The sequence below is a fragment of the Salminus brasiliensis genome, chromosome 13 (genome assembly GCF_030463535.1).
Source record: "Salminus brasiliensis chromosome 13, fSalBra1.hap2, whole genome shotgun sequence".
Lineage (NCBI taxonomy): Eukaryota > Metazoa > Chordata > Actinopteri > Characiformes > Bryconidae > Salminus > Salminus brasiliensis.
The window spans coordinates 31,391,905-31,407,992 of record NC_132890.1 but is presented as its reverse complement, the minus strand read 5'-3'; positions in this window follow the sequence as shown (position 1 = coordinate 31,407,992).

The following is a 16,088-nucleotide window of genomic DNA, read 5'->3' as shown; positions in this document are numbered from 1 at the left end:
GATATATTTATGATCACGGCAGGAACTAAACCCTACATGTCCAAAATACTCACTTTCCAGATGACTTAACTACTTAACCTTCAATAGAAGTCAATGTAAAAAGATTTTAGTTTCTTATATTAAATCATTCTGGAGCTTTTCTATTAGTCCATTCATCACGAAATGATCATTCAATGTGAAAAGGACCACACATTTTTTAAATTATGTGAAAAAAAATAATAAAAAAGATTTTATATATATATATATATATATATATATATATATATATATATATATATATATATATATATATATAATTATTTAAATTATATAATTCTTTAAATAACTATTTTTGGATGATAAAAAACTGTCCAGAAATAATTTCAATAAATAATAAAAATATAATTTTAAGACCATTTAATTACACTTATCTAGCGCTAATGATAATCTAACAGCATAATATTGTAATTGCACCCTTTTAAAGGACAATTAATTTGTATACAAACCTATAATATATTATATAATCATTTTTTTCAATATCTTACAGAAGTAATCTTACATAAATAAAACAAAACTACTGTTTTTTTTTTTTTTTATCAAAGTCGGTATACCGGCTCATTCACGTTAATGGGGTCTCCTCGCCCATCCGGCTTAAAGCCCACCGGAGCTGCGGAGCTCAGGGATGCGGCTTAGAAACCCAGTCCGTTCAGTCAGGTGTTACGCCGAATTCTGACCCCGTACAGAGAGCCGTTCCGCGATACTCGTTCACATGCTAGAGCGCTTTACGCAGAGCACGTAAACTCCCACACGGACTTTTTCCTCTTTTCGTTGTGCTTTTCGCAGTTTTCCTCGTATGAAAACTTTAGAAATATCAGAGATTGTCCACACCACAAAAACTAACACAGAGACATAATACAAAAAAAAGTCCGGAGTGCTTCGTTGAAAGGAGCACGTTCAACTAACAACCGATGAATGAAAAGCATGTGAGCAGATATCGCGGGACCGCGCGCTCTAGAATCACACGATTCGGCGGTGACAATTTTCGGTGTAACACCTGTTCCGTCCGAGGCGCTTGTTGTTTACAACGGACGGAGCACACGTGGGTCGCGTGGGTTTGCGTTGCTAAGCTAAGCTAAGCTACAAATGTCCGAGTATCGATCGAGTAAGCGTGTAAAAGACCACAGCAGCATCAAGGCTGTACTGCACACTGTCATTGTTAAACTTTGCCGGTAAACCCTCGCTTACACCACCGGCGCCATGACTGATGTGTTGGTCATTGCACGCACTGCACTGATTTGCTACACGATAGAGGTCGCTGTCTGCTCACAGACTCCTCCTCGCAGAGCAGCCGAAAGAACAGGATAGGTCACCGGGGTCACCTAAAATGATTGAGGTCATGTCCATGTTTTGTACAGTGGTCAATCCTCAGGCCCGAGAATTCTCGTCTGTTCTTGTGTTCCTGGTTCTTGTGAAACATCATCAGTTGCAGTCCGAGTACCGATCCACTCAAAAGTTCACATCAGGGGCAGTGGTGGCTCAGCGGTTAGAGCGCCGGGATATCGATAACAGGGTTGTGGGTTCGATTCCCGGGCTCGGCAAGCTGCCACTGTTGGGCCCTTGAGCAAGGCCCTTTACCCTCTCTGCTCCCCGGGCGCTGGAGTTGGCTGCCCACCGCTCTGGGTGTGTGTGTGTACTCACTGCCCCTAACACATGTGTGTGTGTGTGTGTGTGTGTGTGTGTGTGTGTGTGTGAGTGTGTGTTCACTACCAGATGGGTTAAATGCGGAGGACACATTTCGCTGTACAGTCCACACTGTACAGTGACAAATACGTGCACCTTTATCCTTTAATAGAGTCCGAATGCCCGGGTGTGTCCTTGTTCCGCCGTGTTATCGAGGACTCGCCAGGACGTGACTTGTGTGGACTTCCACAGCCAAATATCCCATTGCCCACCATGCTGCTGTTCCAACTGCTGAATTACCGTACAGCGTCCTTCTGTCTTCGCGAGTCGAACATGCCAAGTCAGAACTCTCAAGTACAACAGTCCAAACTTGGCGTACTTTGTATTAAGCATCCCTGAATAAATCGGTAACGTACCTCTCGGGACAGGCCTACCAATAACATGCTGTTTTTAGCATAAAAGACTAATAGTAATAAAAAAAAAAACCATCACATTATTAATAATAGTAAAAAAACAGGGCTATGACCATGTAAAAAAATATTAGAAGATAATACTGAAGTCTAAAAGCACGATGTACACACTCTGGCATAGCTTAATAGAATGGGCGTTGCCTAATTAAATGGAGAGGGGGCGCCTTAGTTTGCTGTAAGTGACTAAATCCTAGAGAACTCTCCTCACAATCGTGTCCATTAGTGTTAGGACAGTGACACAATCACATGGGAAGAGTATGGAGAACGTCAGGCTCATGATTCGAAGCATTTCACATCATCTGTCAAACATGGTGGAGGCACTGTTAGGAGGCATGGAGGCACTGTATGGCTCACTCCATCTGGATTGTATCCTGATAGGATTTAAGCCACATGCGTTTACACTGGATAGCCAGTCTCCGATTGGTCAGACTGAAATCTGATTGCTGTGTGGGACGAAATATGCAAATTCGCTCGTTGCACAGCAATTATTACTGGTGTTGTGGTTGTACTAGGAAAGGTTTGGTTGTTGAATGAGTCTTGAAGAGACAGGTGTGTTTACACCGCTATAACATGAGACTCAAATGCGTCTCAGACCTCCTCACTTGCGTTTTCATGTGGCTCAGCCTTATCCAGATATAATCCTAATACTTAAGTCATGTGTCAACGGGGTCATTTAGGATGGATAACGACTCAAAACAGGCCCTAAAGCGTCCCAAAGACTAAACTGAATGCTCTTAAATGCGAGTCAGTCACCTGCCCTTAACTCAACTGAGCTGCTTTTCTCTTACTTAAGACCAAATTGAAGCAGAAAGACCCCAAACAAGAAGCAACTGAAGGTAAGTAAAAGCCTTTACAGACTTCAGTACTACATAAAAAACATATACTTTGATTATTTTTGAGCCTGTGAAAGAGGGGCTACTTTAAAAGGGCTGTAATTCATAATTAACAATAATACCATTGATATGTACACGTTGTACACACACATACACGACACAGAAAATCAATAATACGTGTAATTTGACCAGAAGTCCCTAAAGTTTTGCCTTTAATGGTATGTGTTTTATACCAGATTCCTATAAACCTTGATATGGCAGAAAGCTATTCACCGTAAACAGGTGCACTGCATAAAGCTGCTGTTTTATTGTACCATTATGTTCAGGTAATAAGAAGATACATCACATCATAGATGAACCATTAGGGCAGGAAAAAGCATTATGTAAATAAATAAATGCATACATAATGCAAAAGAGGAAACTGTGTGAGTGATACTTAATGAGTAAACCAGTGAAGAAGAACTGAATAGTGCTCTTTATAAGAAAATCATTTGCAGAGAAAACAAATCATGGGTTGCTTTGTAATTTGCCCTCACCACACGTCTCCATCCTGGATGGTACAGTGATTGGGAGCCCTGCGTGGCTGTAGAATGTAATAGGCGAGTTACTCCCACTGTGGAAATTTAATCAATAAAATATAACTATTATCAGACAAACGCAAAGCTTCCTCAGCAAATATGACCTGAATTAGCAAGGCCTAAACATAAGCTACATGCCGTGCACTACAACGAGAATATTATAGACTTCAGAGTTCATTCAAGGACTCCAGTAACAGGTTATGGGCAGCCTGGCTACTTGCTACTCCCACCATTATACCAAAACCATGACTGCAGAAGACTGCAGATCACTACAGGGACTTTACTACTGTAGAAGGTTAAGTGTCATGACGTGAAGTTAACAAAGAAGAAACGTTTGGGGTGTTTTTTTTTAGATGGGATTAAGGCTAATCCTGGACTACAGAATTCTTAATAGAGGTTCTTTACTGAAAGGAACATATAGTCCTGGACTAGGCTTAATCCCTGTCCAGGAAACTGGCCCATTTGGTTTACCACTTTAAACAAGATACGTTTTTTTTTTTTGAAAATCAAAGGTGCACTTTGGGCACCCCAAAAGATGTGAGCTCTCGGATAACCTCTACCATGGTCTCAGACCTTAATTAGCTTGGTAGAACTATGACTTGTTCACAATCATCATTAGGAAAGAACAGGTGAAGCTTCAAAGCTTTTATAAATACTCCTCAAATCTTGTCCCAGCAATCAGCAGCTCTTTACAACACCACTACCACAAGCTAAAAGTTTTATATATATTCATAAGAAGATAACACATCTAACTTAGCTAAGCTTTATCAAATTAATTTGACAGTTAAAGCTAAAAGTACATATGTAAACCACTATTGCACTGCACACTTAAATTGTAAGAGTAACCATTACATACCTGCTTCATAATACATAAAACAGGAACTTACCTCTAAAGCCCTCAACACTGAGATTATGCCATTTTATCACTCATGAAACCCAACTGCACACACTGGGCAAGGTAGTCTGGGTACAGTATCTTCACAATGATGGTGAGTGAAGGGGGGAAAGACATACCCAGTATGCAAGTTAGGTGGTGCCAGGGACCAATGGAAACGTTGCGAGTTTTTTGGGAACATGTGAAAATTCTATTTGGAAACAAGTAAGTTTAAGTATTTAGATATAACAAATGAAAATGAACTAAAGTTTAACTAATACTTTACTTAATATTAATATATTTACAAAACTATATTTACAAAGTTTACTTGCAAGTATTAAAAAGATAAAATGATTTTTTAAAATAGTTTTAAAACATATATTTGCTAGTATATTCACAACATACTTAACATCTTAATAAGATTCATAAACACATCTTTGCATCTTTAAATACAGTTAAGTAAACCTGTTTGCAAATGTTTGAACTGCATTTCTGTGCTACATTCTTGCATAAATATTAAAAGAAACATCAATCAACAGCAAAATGAATGTACCTGCAAGAAGAACAAACATCTCTCATTCCATTTCCAGCTGCACACACTGGGCAAGGTAGTCTGGGTAGAATGCCCAAGGTGATCTAGGTAGAGTGTCTTCACACTGATGGTGAGTGAAGGGGGAAAGCCACACCCAGTATGCAAATAGGTGTACCAGGAACCAATGGAAAAGTTGTGTATTTTTTGAGGAATGAGTAAACTCTATTTTAAAACAAGTATTTAAGAAGTATAATACATTCAAATGAACTAAAGTTTAACTTATGTTTTACTTAATATTAACATATTTATAAAACTATACTATAATATGTGTAATTCAAGTTCACTACGTAAGTATTAGACAAAATGTTTTTTATTATTATTTTTAGTTATATATACATATATTAGCTAGTATATACACAACATACTTAAACGTACGTAAAATTCATAGATACACAGCTACAAGGCCACAGACAGCAAAAAAAAAACAAAAAACAAAAAAAAACCACTTCTCAAATCATTTTCAACTTCACACATTGGGCAAGGTAGTCTGGGGAGAGTGACTTCACACTGATGGTGAGTGAAGGGGGAAAGACACACCCAGTATGCAAATAGGTGGTGCCAGGAACCAATAGGAAAGTTGTGAGTTTTGTTGGGAACATGTAAAAATTCTATTAGAAAACAAGTATTTAAGAAGTATATAAAAGTTTAACTAACAATTTACTCAATATGAACATTTTTATAAAACTACACTATATTATATGTGATCAAAGTGTGCTTGTAAGTATTTGATAAAATGTTTTTTTTATATTTTAGTACGTATATTTGCTGGTATATTTACAACATACTAAGATTTATAGATACATCTTTGTATCTCATTTGTATTAATACTTTGTATTAAAATAGGTGGTGCCAGGAACCAATGGGAAAGTTTTTTTGGGAATGTGTAAAGTCTATTTTAAAACAAGTATATATGGAAGTATAATAGATTAAAATGAACTAAAGTTTTACTAATATTTTACTTAATATTAATATATTTATAAAACTATACTATATTATGTGTAATCCAAGTTTACTTGCAAGTATTAGATAAACTGTTTTCTATTATTATTTTTAGTACATATATTTGCTGGTATATTCACAACATACTTAAACAAATCTTAGTAAGATTTATAGATAAATCTGTGTATTTAATTTGTATTAATACTATTATATTATTAATAATCAAATACAGTTACATGAACTGCATTTCTGTGCTGCATTACCACAAAAATATTAAAAGAAACATCAATAAACATTAAATTTGATACATCTGCAAGATCACAGACTCTAGAGAATGAACATCTCTAATTCTATTTTCAAACTGCCAAAACACTGAGAGTATAACATCAAGGTACCGCAGGAGTGAACACTGCAATACTCAGACACCAACAGCTTGCACTTACAGCTTTCAACATTGAAAGCCAGACAACCAACCATCACTTAAAATCCAACTGTACACACATTGATGGTGCACGACGGGAACAAGACACACCCAATATGCAAATAGTGGTGCTAGGAGCCAATGGGAAAGGAGTTAGTTTTACTCGAATATTTAACGTTGTGCATAAATGAGCCTTTACTTAGCAATTGAGCCGATCAGTTTACCAACCAATCAGCACTCGGTACAGTTATGCTACCATTGTAGCGTTTTCTGTAGAAAAATAAAACTATACCGGTACATGTCATTATTTATTATTATAAAGTCTTTTTTTCCAGCCATTCAGCTCATTTCACCACCATACATTCATTCCTTGTGGACTTAACTGTTCACAAATTGGGATTTTGCACAAACCCCAAGGGGGGGAGGGGGGGGCTAAGTTATCCTAACAAGTTCTCTGCTACTACTCTGTGGCTTCATTGTAAATGGAAGCAGACACTTAGCAAGCTTTGATCACCTTTCCAGGCCTTCCTTTCAGCCCCAGGAACAAGAGTATACTATAAATATCCAATGCTACACTTTATAGTGTGTGTTTATAGATAACAGTGAGTCACACAAAAACCACATAAACTAAGGCGGGTGTATGATGATGCTAATTGGTCAAGTCTTAGCTTCCATTACTTGTTAGCTACATTAGGCTCGTAGCTCCAGTGCAGAACTTAAGAAGCTTCCGAAGAAACTTTACATGCAGAACACACCGTGGCTCATCTAGATATTGGGGGAAGGGAGAGAACTGTGTATATCTGATGTTTCACTGAACTTTTTATTTGAGAAAAAAGAAAAACACGACATCACCAAAGTAGGCCACGGATCCTGAACTGACACAGGCTGGTAACGCGCCCGTCCCAGACATGAGGCGGCCAGGTGCTTCTAAAAATAGGCCGCGTGCTTCCTGCTGCGCGTTTGGACTTTATCTGGCAGGCCAGCTGCGTGTTCAGATGATACAGTCGGACAACAGCGCTTTGAACTGCAAAACTCCCAGCTCCCCCACAGGCACTGAGAGCGAACAGAGAGGCTCAGAGGAAGTCCCAAAAGAGAGCCTCTCTCTTTCTCGGAAACGCAATAACGATTTCACTTTTTCTCTGGAGCAAAGTTATTGCAGTGTAAGGACTCGTAGCATTTATTGCAGGGAGGCTGTCAACAATTGTAATTACTAGTACAAGTGCTGAGTGTGTGACTTTAGCCCTTTGTTGGATTTGTTAGAGCTGGCCCGTTTAGCGACACAGCCGTAGTGTTTTAAAGGCATCGTCCAGCATTTCCTGCATAGCCTCTGTCTGCTGCATCTGTAGCATACAGTCCATTACCACAATCACTGCGACACTTTGGCCTGGAGTAAAAGTCACTTAGAGGCTAAAATGTTTTGTATTGAATGGATGCAAAGATGAGGTTGTTAAGGAGGCCCCATCCCCCCAAATTTCAGGACTGTTTAACTGCATCTGCTAAAAATAATGAGAAATGTGAGCTTGTGTTTTTATGTTTTTTCATCTATACATCATGTGGACAAAAGTATTGGGACACTGACTCGTTCATTGTTTCTTCCGAAATCAAGGGTATTAAAAAAAAAGAGTTTATCTTGCTTTTGTTGGAGTAAGGAATGTAACTAACTGGACCCAGGGCAGGGAAAAATTTCTACTAGATTCAGGAGCATTGCTGTGAGGATTTGATTTATTTTATTTTTTCATATTTTAACCCACAATAACTATTTATTGCTCACTTTAATATATTGACAAAACTTTGTATCAAAATGTGGCATGTACAAGGCTTATGGCACATTTTATTTCAGTATGTCAAACTCAGCAAATGAACAGACTTTGTGTACTATAATGTGTCTCAGTAGTAAAGTTTGTGTCCTGTAACGGAACTGAATTCGTACTCTTATAAAACCAATCTAGTGACATGTGACAACCAACATTTGACCAGTGATGTTCAAACTTTTGCATATGACTGTATTTGATTGTAAACCTGTTCTGTGGATGATGGTCCTGGGGCTTGAACCAACAGCCTTCTGGTACCATGCCACTTCTTTGACCTTTAGGCCACATATGCCCGTTTCACACCTGGTGATAGCCAAAATGCACAGCTGTTCACACCTGGCATTTTGAATGTGGCTCCTGTGATCTGTATATGTATAAGAGAGGCTGCAACACACTACAATATTTACAGCATTTTCAGTTGTTCAAAATTCCCAAAATAGCTCAAACTGAGTTGTTTTTAACCCAGCTTCTTTCTAGCGCAGCCTCCACAATCTCCACAATCTCTTAGGTATAGCTACTCTCTGCTCTACTCTACTATTAGTTTTAACTAGGAGAAATCACATATTAAAAGTTCTAAAATTAAGCATTTGGAGTGAAAGAGTCTCCTACACAAACCAAAGAGGACGCACACTATCAGTGAGATGCAGAAATAACGACAACCCGGGCGGAAATCGGCGAAATCTTCAAACGCAGGTGGTGATACAGAGTCGTGGATGATAACTTTCCCGACTCCACGGCTGAATATAAATATCTACAAAAGCCAGATACACTCCCTTGTCAGGCACAAGAAAGAATAATGTGAATAACAGAGAGCTGCAGAGATACGCAGCCCCCAGCTACAAGCTGTGTTTGTTACCGTGGGGATGGAGGGAGGGGGTGAGTTAAAGAGACAAATAGAAAGAGTTGGAGACAGAAAGGGAAAGCGAGGAGGAGGAGGAGGGGCTGAAGATAACAGGAACAAACACAGCCTGGCTCCTCCCTAAGCGGAGAGAAGCAAAGTGACTTTCTCTGAAAAAGTTGTGCAGCCAATTAGGCTTATAGCAAAACCAGCAAATGTGGATCTAGAAATGTGTGTCAGTGTGTGTGTGTGTGTGTGTGAGAAGGTGTATCAGCTCCAAGACTACGTCCAGTCCAGTCCAGTCCAGTGAGATGAAGCTTTAATTAAAAGACAAGCTGCCAGGCATGAATAAGCAGAAGGACGTCTCTACATCAGGGACTGGTTTCCTTCGGCGATCACACAGTACGAACACAGCAGCTCCCTCACAGGGCCATTTAGACAGAGGAACAACCCATATCCTACATTTTGTCATATTCATATTCTCTCCTGAGCTTCAGGTACTGTTTAGTCCTGGTTTATGTACCAAAACCAGTTATAATGCACTCTTACACGACCGTTTTCCAGCCTTTCTTTATTCATTACAGTTAAACAGGCTGTATTTGCTGCTGTGCCTAAATGACTGATAAATGACATACGTTTCTGAGAAGTTACCCTTTATAACTCCATGCTCAGCTTTTACCAGCACTAACATTCAGCAGCATAAAAGCTCAGAAATTTATACATGGAATCCCAAAATGCTTCTGTACCCATCTTGTACCCATTTGCTTCCGATCCACAGCTGGGTTGTTTCTCGTTGCTTTATAAAGCCTGAGCCCGTAATTTCACTGATGCAGCCTCTGTTCATTACCATTAGCAGTAATTGTAGCTGGAATGTTGAAATTATGAGCGACAGCGGAGGAATCTGCCATCAGAAGCTTGGTTTCACTGTAAATCACTGTAACTATGAGGTCGCAGAAAAACTAAGCAACATTAGGAGGAATGGGAAGAGGGAGTGGGAAAGTATTCTGCCTGAGCCAGAAGACAGACAGGCTACAGATACATATGTAGCGGCTCCTCCACACATATCTTTAGCTTTATTCACCGTCATGGATGGGGGGGTTTCAAGTAGGCCCAAGTTGTAGGGCCGTAGGACAGTAGCTACATTTGCGGGCAGAGCACTTATAGGTCAATTACTCCCCCTTTCTTACATTGTGATGGGAGCTGCTTATTCTATACAGCAAATTAGCCGTGATGTCGGGGCTGGGAAAAGCCTGATGCTGTCAGCGGGTGAAACTTATTCAAATGTACTTTTTCTTGGCAGATCATTTTGAGACGGATTACGTGAAAGAAATGCACACTGTGGCACATCATCATCATAGGATCAAAAGGAAACTGGTCAGCTCTGAAAATAGTTCAAAGATTTCCGGCCCTGTCTGACTAGAAGTCGTCTTTCCTTTCCTTTAATCAGGAGAAGGGCGAGGCTGATCAAATGTTTGTGCGTTTCTGAGAGCTAAGGGAACATCAGACAGGATCATTTACAGGGCAAATAAGTGCATGAGAATCACATGTTTCACCTTGCTATCAAAGCACACACTGCTAACTAGTGTTTCATATATACAAAAGCCAGGTGCAGAACATGGCTTGAATCGAAGGGGGATGAAAGAGGATACCTTTAACTCCACCCCCCAAAAAAGAGAGACTAATCGCCTCCCTTGCAAGACTGTCATTGATTATTTGTTTCCATTGATGTTTGAGATGTACATGCTGAGTTGCTGTAGATCATTAGAATAGTGGTGTGTATATAGTCAAGCTGTTAAGTCTGCACACTGGCAGCTTTACAGTGAAGCATGGCCGTGGCAGCATCATGATGTGGGGAGGTTTTTCAGCAGCAGGTCCCGGGTAAGATGAATGCAGCCAAGTACACCCAAGAAAACCTGCTCCAAAGCGCTCTGGACCTCAGACTGGGAAGAAGGTTGACCTTCCAACATGACAGTGACCCGAAGCACACAGCCAAGAGAACAAAGGAGTGGCTTCAGAGAAAGTCTGTGTACCAACGCTCCCCATCCACCCTTGAGGAACATGCAAGGATATGGGCAAAAATCTCCAGAAACAAGTGTGCTCAAGCTTGCAGCTTCTTACCCAAGACGCCTTAAAGCTGTAATTGCTGCCAAAAGTGTATCAACTAAGTATTAGGCTAAGGGTTTCTACAGATATGTTGCCCATAAATAACCTGTTTTTGTCAGGTTTTTATTGACAAAATGTGATATTGTGGCCGAGCGCTATGGCGACCCCTTCTTTGGAGGGTGGAGATGAATGCACAGGTAGGTATTGCCTGAAAATTGACTTAAAGATTTTTGGGTGAAAGGGTAAAAAGAGTTTTCCAAGTGGCCACGCATGCATAAAGAGTTAAACGTAGTTAAGTGTGAGTTACAGCAGGCACAGTCTTTTACTAGCAAGGTTATGCTTAGGTGTGATACCAGGTAGTTTCTCTCGGATAGGTTATTTAGCTTTACAGAGAAAGGGAAAAGGCTCTAAGCAAACACTAAGGCCAGTCCTGAACAATAAAGGGACCCTAAGTTTCACGGGTGGCCAGTAGCCTAGTGGTAAAAGAGATGACCAGAAGACTGTAAGTTCAAATCCCAAAATTGACTGGTCATTCCTGATTGTGCCCTGTGGTAAGGGACCTTAACCCCATCACCCCACACACACTGCCGAATTAGAATATTGTAGGCTCAAAAACAACTGGATATTCCTTGTTGTGCCCTTTCGGACAGGGTACCTAACACCCCTCCACCAGAAGGTTGTTAGATCAAATCCCAAAACTGACTGGATATTCCTGGTTGATCCAGGGCAAGGCTAAGCCAACACCCCTACCCCCACTGCTCCGGGGGTACTATATTTGCTGGCTGTGCTGCTCCCAGACCGTGCATTGTTAGGCAGCAAAATGACTGATTTCCCCTCTAAGCCGATTAATAATGTATAGCTTAATAATGTCATTTTCCAAGCTTAACCTAAACCGCGTCTGTAAAACCAGATCCAACGCTTTTGTTTGCTGCCAAAGCAGCATTCTTGTGTTATTTTCGAGCAAATTTAAGGGGAGAACAGGAAAGCAATAATTGATTTTGTTGTAATTAATTTTCAGAAGCCTTTAGCCTGTCCCGAAGAGAAATCACTCAAACCCAGATTGAAAAGTTCACAGCACGAGGCAGTAGCCCTGAAAAGGTCAGGCGCGTCCTGACTGGCAGACTTTCACATTGTGATTTCCACATTTTCTGATGGCTATTAAAACGCTGATTGGATTTGCCCTCATTATACGGCCAGGCATTGTGAAAGGAAGACTCAGCTGGTGATCACGGTGACTGGCCTTTAAAAGTTTTTTTTGGCTTCAAGGACATTTTGTACTGACAGACACATAGGGATTAAAAAAAAATAATCTAGAAAACAGAGGGATATTCCAACATAGAACACTGTAGCTGTACAGTGTGTGTGTGTGTGTGTGTCAGGTGGACCTCTGAGGAACTTGAGTTTAACTAGCTTTAGCAGTGTGGCACAAATTAGAACTTACATTTCAGCAATATTTGGGATGTGTTCTTCATAAACTGTTTAGATAATGAATAATTCAGGAAACTGTGACTCCTTACAACCGTGCAAGTCATAGTAGACCACCCAAACTGTTTGCATCAGATAAACAGCACTTAAAGCTTTCGTCTTCAGACGGAGACAGGAGAAAAAAAAAAAAAAAAAAGCAAAAAAGCTATATTACCATTTCAGGTCTGAAAACATCCATAGGTATATCTGTCCGTCCTCTCGCTGTGAAAAGGCAGCTTAGTACTGCGGGTCTAAAAGGATGTGAAGCTGATCTAGAAGCCCTTCATTGGTTTTTGTACCAGAAGCAATGCAAGCCTGTGCTGCCCTGCAAAACAATGCTATTTCACACTGGATATGTCTGACACACTAAAGTATGATCAAATCTCAGCACATCAAAGTTTAATCACATACATAGTCATACACGGTACAACTGCTAGCTCTGTTCATAGGAAACAATAAAATTTCGTAAAAACAGTTTATTAAATATCTATATAAAATATTAAATAGGAATAACATGTACAGGGATGATAAAAAATAAAAATTAAATGAAAGGCAGCAAAAACAGACTTTATAAAATGTACAGTCAAAAGCAAAAACAGATTAATTAATAATAATTAAATTAAATGCACAGAGATAATAAGATAAAACAAAGTATAACAAACTAAAGCAAAATGAAACCAATAAATATTTTCTCATTAACACATAAGTTAATATATTGTACAAAGTATTTATTCCAAACTATGAACTGTTTAATAGAGATCTACTGTCTGCACCACCATCATTCCAGAGAACACAGTTTCAATGCTCCTCAGCTCAATGCTGGGGGGCTTTATACCCCTCTAACCCACACCTGGCATTAGGCAGCATGGCGCCAATAGGTTCATGTTTATCAGCTCCAGAGAGTCCTATTCCACTGACCGTACTTCTCTGCAGGGACTAGACAAGCTGTGTGTGCACTGACACATCTGTCAGCAATGCGTGCAACTTAACCCCTTAAACCGGCTATGGCGCATCCGGCGACCTGTCTGCAGGATGAAGGTGCCATTACAAATTTCTATTACCGGAGGATAGGCCCACAAGTACACCTTAGTGTGTAATAAGCCTTGTTGCGTTAAGGGGATAAAGTATCTGAATGCATTTTTTTAGAAGGGGTGTCCACAAATATTTAAACAGATAGTATAAAACATTAAATGGTTCTTGGCTTGGATGTATGGTTCTACTTCACTTGGCATAGAGCTTTTACATTATGTAGAGAGTATTTTAAACTTTAAAACTCCAGGGAAATGTTCTTTAGGGTACCAAAAGTGCTTCCTTTATGACGTTCCTCTAACATTGCGGTTTCCAACCCTGGTCCTTAAAGGCCCACGACCCCTGCACATTTTTGTAATCCTTCTGATTTGACACACCCACTTTAACTCAGTAAGCTCTTGGTAATGAGTTGGTTCAGGAGTGCAGGGAGCTGATAAAGCACTAAATTGTGTAGGGCCAGGGGCCTCCAGGCGCAGGGTTAAGGACCACTAAGGTTCTAAAGAAGTCTCGGGTCTGGGAGGCCCTCTGCCTCCTGTACATTTTTGCAATCCCTGTGGTTTAACTCAGTAAGCTCTTGTTAAAGAGCTGTTTAGTTGGGTCAGGAGTGCTGGGAGCAAGTCAAGCACTATGTGTATGGACATGAGCCTCCAGGGTCAGGGTTGAGGACCATTAAGGTTCTGAAGAACCCTTTTGGGCCTCTATTTTTTAAAACTGTAGCTTTGATTTTACATTAAATGTGTTTTACTGTCTTTATTCTCTTAGGGAATACACACTGGCTTATACACACTTCCTTTTTATGCTGCTTTGTTAGCCTGTTACATTTCTTATCCTTATAGCAGCTGATAGTTTGTCCTTGCAAGCAGAAAATCCTTGAAAAATAAGTAAATATGTATTAAAAAAAGAACTGGGATGTCCACAACATAATCATCCTGTAGAATGAGTATATTGCTGTATAAGCGTTTAGCATGCCAACACATTTATTTGTGCAATAGTGTTATCACGTAACAATGTGGCACGTAATCAGTTCCTTCATTCAAGAGGTGAAGAAAAAAAGAAAGCCACACTAAAGCAGCATCTCTCTCTGAAAACACTCTCCTGTCAGCAGAAACTCTGCAGTTCTGTTAGCTAAGCCTTCACAAAGGAGAATCACAGTAGGAGGCCTAAACGCTCGCAAAAGCGAACAAGGAATAATTATAACATCAAACCGCTGGCTTGTCGGCGGTAATGAATGATAGCGATTGTGTTCTGACAGGGAGACGGCGATTAACTCCAACAAAGAGCACGGATGCCTCCACTCCACGCAATGTGTGCAAATTAACACAGTTACGATGTGTAATCATAGAGACTCTAAACACAGTTAACTAATTCCAGTTCAGACTTCACACATGGTAAAAGGAGCCGTCCAACCATTTAGTTAATCTAGCCGTAGACTCCTGAAAGAATGTCCTATTGGACAACGCTGTCGGACAGTAGCTGCGCTCCAAAGCCTAGGCTATATCCGAGGTAGGTTGCATTCCTCCGCCGCTACACCATTAGCGATTTGGAGGATGCAACTAATGTATCCTTCCTTGGCTCTTGGTTTCCCACAGTTCTCTGCACACATACAATGCAGCGGGGAAAAAACAGTGCAACAAAAATGGTGGGAAATAAAGCCCCCAGAGCGTAGTTCGTCTAAAAATTTTAGTTTTTATAATTCATTGCTGTTAAGTTTTTGATTGCATTCCACGACAAGAGCATTAATGAGGTCAGGATGTTGGATGATTACAACCCTACCTCATCTCCATCTCGCCAACTGCACTGAGTACCAGAGAACAGAGTTGCTGGGGGGGGGGGGCTTTATACACCTCTAGCCCATGCCTGCTATTTGCTCCAGAGTGTCCTATTTTATTGGCAACATCTCTCTTCAGGGCTAGACAAGCTGTGTGGGAGTGTCCACAAACATTTGGACACATAGTTTAGCATCATGGAAACCAAGTCTTTTAATCATCACACATTTGCCTCAAACTAAACTTAATGTCCAAATGTTTGTGGACACCACTTATAGGCTTATGGGCTTCCGTCATATGTCTGCTACATTAGCAGAAAGCTTCAGACATCACACATGGCAGGGCTAAAGGGAGGAGAAAATTGTGTAAATTAGATTTTTGGCTTAAGCATCATTTTAAAACAAATAATAAAAAAAGGAAACCCAACGTTGAACTCCCAGAAGATAGGGCCCAGTTAGTTTGTGTGGGTTGGCACTAACCACATGCCAGTGGAGCTTCTCCTTGAAAAGACTTTCATCCTCCTACTCCCGAGCCCTCAGATCTCCCTTGGCATTGGAATTACTGGTGGTATCAGTGTTACACGCCAATCTGCTGCCAATACTGATCCCAAGGCCAGTGGGCTGATTAGCCACAGAGGGTTTGAAGAGCTTTGTTTCACTCTCTTTATTAACATCCTTGTGAAAGCTGCTGCAAGAAACAGGAGCACAGGGA